Source organism: Podarcis pityusensis (assembly GCF_964106645.2).
Source record: "Podarcis pityusensis genome assembly, chromosome: 4".
Classification (NCBI taxonomy): Eukaryota; Metazoa; Chordata; class Lepidosauria; order Squamata; family Lacertidae; genus Podarcis; species Podarcis pityusensis.
In genome coordinates, this window is record NC_138027.1 from 85980403 (window position 1) to 85993318 (window position 12916).

Below are 12916 nucleotides of genomic sequence, written 5' to 3' on the forward strand. Positions count from 1 at the left end.
GGTGGGTTGTATATTTATATGGTGTGTGGGTTTTTTTTTATGAAAACTGAATATAATTTCACTTTTAAAAGGCCCGGCCTGTCATTTTGTTTAAACACGCCATACCGTTACAAACATTCGTATAGATTTCTCTTTGTCCTGCAGTTTTCTGTTGTGTTTTATTCCTGCTGCTCCCGTGTTTGCGGGAGCCTGGTGTAGACTTGTAGTTTGGTATAGGCTTGTAACAATAAGCACTCACGCAATGCTTCATAAAACAGAATTTGTAACTAGTTTTGTTCTTTTCCGGTTGTCACCAACTGGGAAACTTGCTGTTGTTGCTAAGCTGTGTTTCAAGTGCAGCAGAAATGTGTGTGCAAAAAGAGCTTGGTTTCCCACTGTTAGAGCCTAAGCTGGTTTAAAATAGCATCACTACAGCAAACAGCCAGGTAGCTCTGTTCCAACCTTTGGAGGCATCAGGGGCTTCTGATAGCACAGGTAATTGCTAAGAAAAAGGAAAAAGCTCAGAGCCAATGAACTGGTGTAGTCCTGATGTGCTTGGACCTGTTTTAAGCGGGGAAAGGCCCTCTGCCTGTGTTTTCATAGGGAAGGATTTGCTTGCTGCTGAGCTGGAGAAGGCACCTTCTCTCATCCTCCTCACCTCAGATTTCATAGAAGCGTAGAGTTGGAAGGGACCCCAGGGTCATCTAGTCCAACCCCCTGCAATGCAGGAATCTTGCTCACAGCCGTCTCTGAACTAGGATTGAACTAGGGTTGCCATATTTCAAACAGTGAAAATCTGGGCAGAAAAGTTTTGGCAAAGTTGTTGAGCTTTTTAAAGTTTTATCTAAGGTTGTTGAGCTTTCCTGGCAAATTCGCAAAAAAAGTTGACGTTTTGCAGCTATTTTTTAAGGAAACTGCCCAAAATGACACTGCCGACATGTCCGGATTTCCCTTGGACATTCCAGCGATTTCCATCCAGACACTGCTTCCGAATATCCAGTATTCTGGATATGTCCAGGAAATTCCGGATGTATGGCAACCCTAATTTGAACCAGCAACCTTCTGGCTAACAGCCAGACACATTGACCCATTGCACCACGAGACTTTCTAGCGAACTGAGATACCACACAGGTATGATTTTGAACAAGACTTTTGGGGAGGGGGCTATAGCAGGTGGCGCTGTGGGTTAAACTACAGAGCCTAGGACTTGCCAATCAGAAGGTCGGCGGTTCGAATCCCCGCGAAGGGGTGAGCTCTCGTTGCTCGGTCCCTGCTCCTGCCAACCTAGCAGTTCGAAAGCATGTCAAAGTGCAAGTAGATAAATAGGTACCGCTCCGGTGGGAAGGTAAACGGCGTTTCCGTATGCTGCTCTGGTTCGCCAGAAGCGGCTCAGTCATGCTGGCCACATGACCCGGAAGCTGTACGCCGGCTCCCTCGGCCAATAAAGCGAGATGAGCACCGCAACCCCAGTCGGCCACGATTGGACCTAATGGTCAGGGGTCCCTTTACCTTTATAGTGTGGGGCCCCAGGCAGTTGCCCAGTTTGCCCCCCTCCCCAAAGGCTAACACTGGGGAATGATTTGCCTGCTTAATATCTATTTTAGGCTTGGAGGTGTGTGTGTTTTCTTCAGGGGGAGGGGGAAGAGGCAGCATTCCTCTTTAGTCATGGTTCTGCTTAGATTGGAAAATAATACCCAAATTAAATAATCTTGTAATTACACAGCGTGAGTGTTTGTGTCTCAAGTGCCCAGGCCAAGCTTAGCTCTGGGCCACCATAAAAGAAAAAGGCAGTAGAGGAAGAAAAATAAACAGTCAGGCAATACTAGCAAAGCTGTATTCTTATGCTTTCCACCAAAGGGAGAATCCGCCTCACTCTTATGTGTACTTTTGGAATTCCCTCTTCTCCGTTGCATCACTCGCTTCTCCTTTGTTACCTTCCTTTTTGATCTGTTGAGAGAGTCAAGCTGAAAATCCCATTCTCTAGGCTCCTCCTGTAACAGGATCTAACAGAGCTATTGCAAAAATAGCTTTAGGATTTGGAGGAGCCGCTTGCTAACTCAACACTGCCTAGGCAAACTTTTTTCTCCCTCCATCTCGAAGCCTCTGCAAACACACATGGGTACTTGGCTGCTGCTGACGTATCAATATTCCCTTTCTCACCTGATCTTTTTCTTTTTGAGCTGACAACTTTGTTTGAGTCTTTGAACTCAGCAGATTCCAGCTTGCATCCATTAGGGCAAATGGGGCGCTGTTCCACTAACCTCATTTTGCCCTCATCCAGTCCCACGGCCTGCCTTTTTACTCGCATCCAGCCCAGGAGGTGGCCCTGGCTATCAGGTAACACCTCTGAGACCATGCATTTCCCTCAAGGTTGATTCACACATACATGTTTATCACCCAGCTACTGCAACATCCACAAAGGAATTGCCCCAACAGAATCTCTGATCTGGACCTTGTGCAGAGTAGGAAACGAATTTGCTCTCCACCACAAGAATGAGTTTCAAAGCCTTATTGGAAACTGTCTTAACCTAGTTACATACAGTGGTACCTCAGGTTACATACGCTTCAGGTTACATACGCTTCAGGTTACACTCCGCTAACCCAGAAATAGTGCTTCAGGTTAAGAACTTTGCTTCAGGATGAGAACAGAAATCCTGCTCCGGTACCACGGCGGCAGCAGGAGGCTCCATTAACTAAAGTGGTGCTTCAGGTTAAGAACAGTTTCAGGTTAAGAACAGACCTCCGGAACGAATTAAGTACGTAACCTGAGGTACCACTGTATAAGCACTACAATTATACACAATAATGCATTGTGCTTAAACAAGCAAGCAACATGGCAGTGACATCAACTTTCCCCCTCACATTGAGGGGGCATGGCCACATGACACATCACGTGATGCCGCCTGGTGTGGGCCAGGCGGGGACAGGATGCATGGAGGGTGAACTTCACGCTTACTCATCCCAGCTGCCACCTGGCTCCTGAGCTGCTGGGTGGAGGTTGGGGTTGGCGGCCCCCTCAATATTGGGGGGGCACTTCCATAACAATAATAATAATAATAATAATTTGTTATTTATACCCCATCCATCTGGTTGGGTTTCCCCAGCCACTCTGGGTGGCTTCCAACAAAATATTAAAATACAATAGTCTATTAAACATTAAAAGCTTACCCTGAAATATTCAGGGAGCTGAAGACTCCTCTGCCCCCTATACCCAGCACCCCTGCAATATGGTCCCATCTTATTTTTCATCCTTAAAACAGTTTAGCCACTTTTCTCTGATCCCAGAGAGAGATCCTAATAAAGCTGGGAGCTCCTTCACTGACTCATTGAGCTGGGTATCTTCCCTGCCACACTGAATTCTCAGGTTTCATTTTTTGTGGAGAGATTGCAGTTGAATGGAAACATCCCCCCCCCCCTTCTGTCGCATTAGCTAGAGACAAACATATTTTGCCTAGTGCAAACTTCTCTTTATAACGTTTCAAACGCAATGCATTGAAACGCAGCATTTTGTGCTTTTTAAACCTATATCCTTCAAATGAATTGCATATGTAACGTGAACCACAACAGCTATAACACCGCAGACAGAACTTTAATTTCACCCAGGGTCAGCTAAAACAAAACAAAAGAAATTTAAGTTTAGAGCTGGAAATAATCAAAACCTGGTTCACAACATGTGCATGAACATTGCTTGATTTTCTTGTACATGATGACTGGCTGCTAAATGTGTGAACAGAGCCCACAGAAAATTATTGTCTTATAAATTATAGAGAAATTGAGATGTTACATAGATGATTGCCCATCCGCACATTCCTCAGTTATGCACATGCATGTGTGAACCTGTCCTTAGTGTGTGAACCACTTGCTTATACGGCAAATGCATCCTAATAATTCCTGCATTTCCACTGCGATCCACTTACTATCTAGCTCCCTCCAGTGTGAGATGAACTGTCTGATTCTAATCTCATATTTGAATCCCGGTTTGGGTTTATGTTTTGAAATATTTTTCCTTTCATTTGTGTTCTGGAAGCAAAATCTCTTCTGGAGCCTTTATTTATTATGACAGCCCCTTTCTGCCTCCCCCCCCCCTTTCTTTGCTACCTTCACATCATTCATGAAAACTTCTTTTTCTTCTTCTTTTGTCTGTGCTGATATCATAGGAGATTCTAGGAAGGGAGACTATTTAAAGCAGAGAACTGGCTTTCAGAAGTTCTGCGACTTTCTTCTTACCTTACTGTCACCGTGATTTAAGGGGGGGAGAATGTACTCGTGGGCAGGGTGCACGCAGTCAGAAAAGAGCCAAATGGAAAGAAGATAAAGAAAAAGAATTAACAAATGAAAATCTTTTGTTCTTAATGACAGGGTATAATGGAAAAACTAATCTCACGCTCTATATTATTATCAGGCAAACTAGTTACACATATAATAAGGTTTTGCCGTATAAATTATGAATGGAATAAACCAGCCTGTCACCGTGGTGCGCAGTGAATACACCACATGTTATATGTAAATATATTAGTCATCTGCCTTTTGTTTATGTGTCACAGGATTCCATTTCTTTCGTGGTACATATCTCCCCACCCTGCTCCTTATTCCCCCCCCCCCCGTGTTCTCAATGAAGACATTTCAACCCATCACATAACAGGCCTTTAAAAGGGAATTAATCTGTTCACTGTTGTTAAGCCTTTTTCGTTTCTGCCCGGTTTTAAGAATGCCTGAGAATGCTGCGGTTTCCCATTATTTGCACATTATTAGTGAGGAAGGAGGAAGCGGCGGAGGAGGGATGTTGCGGGATGGAGAAGGCAGCAGACAAAGCTGCGATGGTTCGACACGGTACAGAACCTCCCACCCCCCCGATAGGAGCTTGACGCCATTTCTTGCATTTTTCCAGTCGGGTTTCACCTGACACCAGTGGAACCTGGCCACAAGAGGTTCCACCTATCTTGCATCACCTTTAAACCAGGTCATCAGCATCTTCGTGAGCAATGTTAGCTTGTCAGCATGGTGTGCTCCTGGGTCACGCATCACTGGAGCACACAATGGCTAATGGTGCTCATGTGAGCACTGATGGCCTCCTTCACACGTGAAATGAGTCACGCAGAGGCAAAGCTTTTTAACCCACCCAGTGTTCTATTTAAACCGGACCGAATGTGCGGCCTGTGAAGCAAAAGTGATTGTCTTTGCCGCTGTTCCATCTAGCGTTCCTTTCGTTTTGGCTGACACAAAACAGCCCTTGGCGGCTGAACAGTCCTTCTGGATTGCACCAATTTAGATGCTTCTTCCATAACAGAGGCCCACGGACATCTTGATAAAGAGATAGCGGCAGATAGCGGGATGGAACAGACCTTGCAGATGGGAGCCATCTTGGTTGTCAATGGTTCCCATTCAGTCGGATGGGGAAAGTGGACAGGTTGCAGTTTTGGGGGACGATGGAGCGAGGGGGAGATCTGAACCACCAGGGGCAGGTGTTGGAGAGAGAGAAGACAGATGCAACTTTCGTTATGCCCTACAAATATCCCTCTACACAAACCTTTACTTCCTACTATAGAAGTAAGTAACTGCCATGGGTAGCAGGTGGCTCTGTGGTTCGAATCTGCATGACACAGTGAGCTCCTGTTGCTCTGTCCCAGCTCCTGCCAGCCTAGCAGTTTGAAAGCACACCAGTGCAAGTAGATAAATAGGTACCGCTGCGGCGGGAAAGTAAATGCTGTTTCCGTGCGCTCTGGTTTATGTCACGGTGTCCTGTTGCTCCAGAAGCGGTTCAATCATGCTAGCCACATGACGTGGAAAGCTGTCTGCAGACAAATGCTGGCTCCTTCGGCCTGAAAGTGAGATGAGTGCCACACCCCATAGTCGCCTTTGACCGGACTTAACCATCCAGGGGTCCTTTACCTCTACCTTACCTAAGAGGCTGCCACTCACGCATAAGGAGGAAAACTGAGTGCTGCAGGCAGAGGCAAACCTGATCTCTGTCCCCAACACCAGAAATGTCAGCTTCCACCAAAGCGGACCCCATTCCCCAAGGTGAGTCCAGTATTCTGGCCCTCTCTCTGTTCTGTCTATCCAATTCATAGGTGTTTTACTCGTTCATAATACTACGCAGATAGGGTGACTATTTGACTCTGCTCTTTTCATGCCTTTATCAATTCCAGGCCCCAATGTCTTCAGGGCTGGGTGATTAAAGGTGTTTACAAGGGCAATTCTATCTTTATTTTGAAAGGTGATTGGAGGTTTGTCTCTTTCCCCTCGTTTATGGCGGAGAGAAAGGAGAAGTGCATGCTCTTAGTAACGCTGATATGCAATTCCCTCTCTGCATAGGGCTTCGCTGCAGAGACAGTGGTTAGAAAGGAAATACAAGAAAAAGCCCTCTTACCGTCTCCTCACCCACAAAGTGGACCATAGAATTAATATATGAGATGTTATTTCTAATTTATTTATCAGTGCACATTCTCTCTCTGTGTAGCACATGTACTCTCAAAAAGCACTTACATATTTGCAGTCTGCTGTAGAGAAGACACCAGCTAATGGGAAATGGTTTGCTTGCAGAAGTGATCTACTTGAGTGCATAGAAGAGGCTTCTTTTATCAAATATTTCACTTGAAATGTTTTACAGTTTCTTCTAGATGGCACGCCATAGAGCACAATAAATTTCAGTTTGTTTATATTGTCTGACTGTATTTGCACTTTGATGATTATATTTGAATTCATGCAAGATCCCGTTTCTTTTCCTTTCTTTCTTGGGGGTGGGGGGGGTGAGTGGGGAGGAACTTTAGCATAATCTTTTCATTAATCCACTCCTGTTTGTCTGTTATTAATAGGCCACTGTACAATATATTCAGCAGCAAAACTCCACCAGGCATGACTAATTCAGATAATTAATTTGCCAGAACATTAACACCATCAAATGAGCCTGCTAAACCGGTAAATTTAAAGTAAATTAAACTTAATTTGCAGGTTATTGCAATTAAGTCTGCCTTGCCTTTCTGAGGGATTTCTGCATCCCCAGTATTTAAGAGGCAATCATAATGCATGCAAGTGGGCGGGCTTTTTGGCTAATTAACACGAGAGCCTAATCTGCTTTTCAATTAGAAAGGGGGATGTTTATAATGTTCCGGTGACAGTGTTGCCACTCAGAGCAGCCTAACAGGGATCGCACGGCATAATTATAGCTGAAAAGGAAGGCTCATGCCAGGCCTGTTTAGGGGTTAATGAGACACCGGCAGCTTCCCGCTGAGGAGATCGAGTCTGTTTAGTGTGGCTTCAAGAGGAAACCACCCATAGGGGTTTCCTTTGAACTGTCAAAAGGTCCCCTTGTTCTGGGTGGCTTATGTTTCATTTGTCTGAGTGGCATATCAAAAATGGATGAGCTGCCAGCAGCAGTCCTTATGACATTAATTCACCAATTGTGTATCTAATAGTTTCATCCTTAAATACATTTGGGTGAGGGTAAGGCTGAGGAGAGGAGGGAAGAATATATATATATATATATATATATATATATATATATATATATATCTGTTGTTGTTTTTTTCCAAAATAATGACAAAGGACTCCATCAGTTCTGAGAACTGGGCCCGACCCACTGTAAACGCATCAGCAGCAAATGTTAATGATGCAGATGACCTACAGTAGGAGCTATTAGCAGGAGGAAGACAAAGATGCATTGTGCAGGACTCCTCTGAACTGCATTCAGAGTCGGAGGAGTGACAAAGACGAGGCATTCATTGCCACCGAGTTTAAAAAGGGGAAAAAAGGATAATAGGACAAATTTATCCCCGAAGCAATGTCAGCAGTTTCAGTGATATTTTTTTTTTAACACCATGAGTGAAGTTGGCTTGTTGGCAGGAATAGGAAAGTGGAAAGTAAAATGAAGGTGGCGGGGGTTGGGTGGAGAGCGAGCAAAGGCCAGAGTGCTAGGATTTGCCACACAGCCCTTGGACAGGGTCAGTGGCGTAGCGTGGTTTGCTGGCACCGGGGCAGAGGGTGAACGGAGCTTGCCACGCCGACCTAGCCCTCAGAGCAACACCAGCACCAAGCCACTTTGTGGGGCTGGAATGGTCCCAGCATTGCAAAGCGGCTTGGGGCTGGCGTGAGAAGGATGCACCAGACATGCGCCCTTTTATTCCAGGACGGCGCATGGTTGTTGCATCCGTCTCACACCACCCTGCCACTTTGCAAGGCTGGGATCATCCCAGCCTCACAAAGTGGTGCAGGGCAGACAGGGCAGTCTGATCAATGCCCCCCCCCCCGCAATGTGTCCGGGGCCTTCATCCCTGCAGCCCCTCCCACAATCTACATCCCTGGAAAGGGTCTCCTATTTTACCTTCAGCAATCTAGTTCTGTCAGACAATTCAGAGAAGTTTAGTGTACAGTAGTACCTCAGGTTACATACGCTTCAGGTTACATATGCTTCAGGTTACAGACTCGGCTAATGCAGAAATAGTGCTTCAGGTTAAGAACTTTGCTTCAGGTTGAGAACAGAAATTGTGCTCCGGCGGCGCGGCAGCAGCAGGAGGCCCCATTAGCTAAAGTGGTGCTTCAGGTTAAGAACAGTTTCAGGTTAAGTACAGACCTCTGGAACGAATTAAGTATTTAACCTGAGGCACCACTGTATTCTGTGCAGCAGGAAAACCCTAAGATGCACACTTTTTGATACCCAAAAGGCTGTTATGTTGCACTGAGAGGCATTGCACGTTAGTCATATTTAAGTAACTTAAGAATTAATTTCAATGCGTTTACTCTGAGTATGACTAATACCCTGTGCCTCCAACTGTAGACCAACTGGTGGCTTGCAGACTAGAGATGCCACTCACATTTTATATGGGCCCCAGATTCCTGACCAAATGTTGTTGAAAGGTGGATGGGAGCATAGGAGAGAATCTTGACAATGGAAGTCCTTCCCTAGGAAGGTTAGATGGGTTCATCTTTGTTAATTTTAGGTGGACTGTCAAAATATTTTTGTGTTGTGTGGCTTTTTGACAAATTTAAAAGTGAATGTGTTTCTTTCTTTCTGTTTGTAATGGTAGAATTTTAAAGCTCTTCAGTTAAAGTTATAAAATAGTAAGTCACCTTTTCAGGAGTAGCAAAATACACTTCCCAGCACCAGACCACTGCATAGAGAATATAAAGGTTTGTCATTCTGGAGCTGAACTTTTAAATCTAAACCCATCTTCGATGGAATCTGGTGCCCTCTAGATGCTTTGGGCTATAACATCTCCCCTGAAAGAGGGATGCGGGTGGCGCTGTGGGTTAAACCACAGAGCCTAGGACTTGCCGATCAGAAGGTCGGTGGTTCGAATCCCTGTGATGGGGTGAGCTCCCGTTGCTCGGTCCCTGCTCCTGCCAACCTAGCAATTTGAAAGCACGTCATAGTGCAAGTAGATAAATAGGTACCGCTCCAGCGGGAAGGTAAACGGTGTTTCCGTGCGCTGCTCTGGTTCGCCAGAAGCGGCTTAGTCCTGCTGGCCACATGACCCGGAAGCTGTACGCCGGCTCCCTCGGCCAATAAATCGAGATGAGCGCCGCAACCCCAGAGTCGGTCACGACTGGACCTAATGGGCAGGGGTCCCTTTACCTTTACTTATCTCACCTGAACACGATGGGAATTGTCCAAAACATCTTGAGAAAGGCAGACCTAGACCTTCTATTTTAGACTTGGAGGGTGCTTAAAAGCTTTATCTAAGACCCAACTCACATGATTTCAAGTTTTACTAAATAATAGATAATAACATGCTTTTATTTCACAATGTCTTCTAGAACCGGGCAACCAAGGATGCCCAGAAGATGGCAATTAGAAGATGACAACTAATGAAACTTTAGTTTTGCTTTTATACTTTTACTATAAGCTGTATGTGTATGTCCACAGCAGATTCATACCAAACACAAATCTTCCATTCGTAGGCTGATTCTAGGTCTGTGAGAATTCTGATCCACCACCACCAGGATCTATTTCTGCGGGCTTGGGAGGAAGGTGAAAGTGATGGAATTGGAGGAGGAGCAAAATTGCAGAATTTACCTGCTGATGCTTCCATCCAAATATGACATCCCTTGTTAACCAGGGATTCAAATTTAATTGCTGGGAGACTCTTTAGGAGATGAATTACAGTCTTCATGTTAATAGCCCCAGGTATTATTATGCAAAGCTGATTGGTAGTCATATTTAGCATATAACTCCAATGGCAATGATTGGCTAATGAACTGGAAACCACCATGCTACAAACTGTTTCCGAATATTTGAGAGTAAGTATTTTGAAATTATATTCTTTTCTTTTGTTGTCTCCGGACCTAAAGTAATGTGGTCTCCATGGCATATCCTTGAAATATGTTTGGAAGCTGTAAGTGGTGCAAAATGGAGCATACCAACTCTTAACTGGAATGGGGTGTTATGTACATACAATTCTTGTTTGGGGATTTCCACTGGCTTTTTCCAATGAGCTTTAGGATATCATTCAATGAGTTGCAGTTACCTTGTTAACTCATAAATGGTCTTAGTCCAGAGATCATTAGATCTGACCTGCTTGAGTAGAATAATAAAGAAGAGATTAATGGTGGTCATTGAATCAGTTTCACTTGATTCTTAGCCTACTTACTGTAACTTTGTTGATCTGACAAAACTTCTTAGTTTTTCCAACCGTATTAAAAACCATCTTAAAAGCATTGTCTTAAACAATAAAAATACATGCATGCTCATCACAGGCTGCAGCCTCAGACAATGACTTGCATGCATGCATGAGCCTTCAAATGTCAAACACCACAAATATGTTTCAAATCACTTCCCATTGCAATGTTTCTCCAGTGAGTAAGTGAGCCGCCACACATCCCCATTACTTAAATTGCAGAGAAAATGAGTGATCACACATTCAGCCAGGCCCTGGAATAGACTTAGAACACTTATCAGCCGCAAGAAAAGGGGGAAGTGTGCAAAGAGCATTAATAGGACCACCCTCTCCTCATCAATCTGTCAATGAAATTCATCCACCAGGACTATTAAAGCAGTCTCTGTTAGGGCTGCCATACATCCGAAATTTCCCAGTCATAGCCAGGATTAGTCCATCAGAAATGGCGTCCAGGCAGAATTTTCCAAAAGTGGCTAAAATGTCCCTGAAAATCCAGGCATATGGTAGCCCATATCAGAAGTGTTGATTTTTTGGGGTCGAGTTTCCTAAAATATGGCAACCCTCATCTCTGTTCTAAACCCTGACCTAAACACCAGTTGGTAGAGTTCTATAACAATGCTTCAAATCAAGAACTCCTGGGGTTTCATTGATATTGCCCACTTGACTACCTTAAAAAAAGAAGGGAAATTTGAAATTAATCTAAAGTTATTACAGATCAGATGGAGGGTGAAAACTTTTAAGGAATTGCGTGTGCCGGAGCTTCCTTTGGGGTGGGTAGCATCTTTTTCTTTTGTAAGTTGTTATTGATAATCTTTAGCAGGAAAGGCCCTGATTTCTTCCTGACTAGGTTTCACTAACAAAGAAGGACAAGGGTCAAGGGAACAAGTGGTGTTCCATACACTTCTATGGGGATATTGCCCACGTCCTCCGGTAAGTATAATTGAAGCCAGCCTTACAGATGCTGGACAAGGAGAAGTAGTAGGCACCTCCACAAAACACCCTATTAACAGCGGCATCCAGGTTGTCATGGATGTGAACAATTTGGAGCAGTGCTTTATAAAACTTTCACAGCCGTTTGCATTGATAGAACTCTTCCGATACCCTCTATCTGTGGTGTAGTGGAAAGTTCATGAGCATGACATGGCAGCCTCCATCACATAAGATCGAAGTCACACACACCTGGGCGGAAGCATGGCTATTTATTTATTCTCTAAACACTTCTCTGTTGTTGCTATATGTGTTTGTGTGGGGGGAGGGGGAATCATCCTGATGGCACCAAGAATGACAGATGAATTTTAGGTGCACAGCATATGGTGGAGACACATTTCTACCCCATGGTAATGCAGTGTTTTCCTGTTCCTGAGAATAAAGATGATGGGATGAGAAAAAGAAAGTATGTGACACAGAGACAAAGTGTTTCTAACGGAAACATTTTTCAAAGTTTTCCAGGAGGCGTCAGCGCCTCTTGAACCAAATCGTTTCGTACAAGACTCCAATGGGAGCATTACAGAGAGGCCCTGTTTCTGCTCACAATTAGGCTAATCATGTAGGAAGAGTCTTGAATTTGTTACTCAACAAGAATATTAATCCCCATCAATGTATTGTTGGGAAGGAGGGTTATTAAGGCAATTTGCTCACAAACACCAATCTGTTAGCTGATCTTTGCAGCTGAGCTCCCCATTCCCCGAGTGCAGTAATAATTAGGATGGGGTGTAGAATGTAAGTCTTTCTGCTTCTTTGCAAAGCAGATGCATTGAAATCCAATATCGCAGAGTTGTGCTGATCTGGCAAGTGCTTCTCTCCTCTCCTCAGTCTAGGTTGTGGCCATAGGGCTGTAGTAGCTGGCATGAGTGGAGCTGTGTTGCTCTACTGGTTTCCTAACTCCGTGTGCCTCACTGCCAGTGGCCGAGAAGGGGAGGATCAAGGCAGCAGGGAGCTCTGTGCAGTGCAGATGTAGCATGCTAAACTCCCTGCTTCCTTGCCCCTCTCCCTCTTGTTAACTGTCAGTGACACGGCATGCTGAGAAATCAGTAAAGCAACGCATTCCTGTCAGCTTCAACCACAATAGGGCATGGCTCAGTTTGCACATCACCTTAAACCATAGCAAGATAAACTATGGCTTAGTTTAAATGAGAAGCGTGTTAGAGGAAATGGAAGCTTATTTGGATGTGCAGGCGAGGCCATTGTGAAAGGATGTGTGGACCGGATGCTCTGAATTAACTAGGACGGTGGTGATCTGGCACATTGTCCATGATATTATCATGATAAAATAGTTCCACTGTCAGGATGTAGATTTCTCCTGAGGCATAAAAATGTAAGAGAAC

General features: G+C 44.6%; 1 long non-coding RNA gene across 1 annotated transcript in view; it reads left to right on the top strand.

Moving 5' to 3' along the window:
- Positions 1-12916, top strand: part of LOC308475980 — a 1233414-nt gene that overhangs the window by 699696 nt on the left and 520802 nt on the right. Inside the window, exon 2 of the long non-coding RNA XR_013985606.1 lies at positions 2660-2757. This is a non-coding gene — a long non-coding RNA (uncharacterized lncRNA). The remainder of the gene's footprint in view (positions 1-2659; positions 2758-12916) is intronic.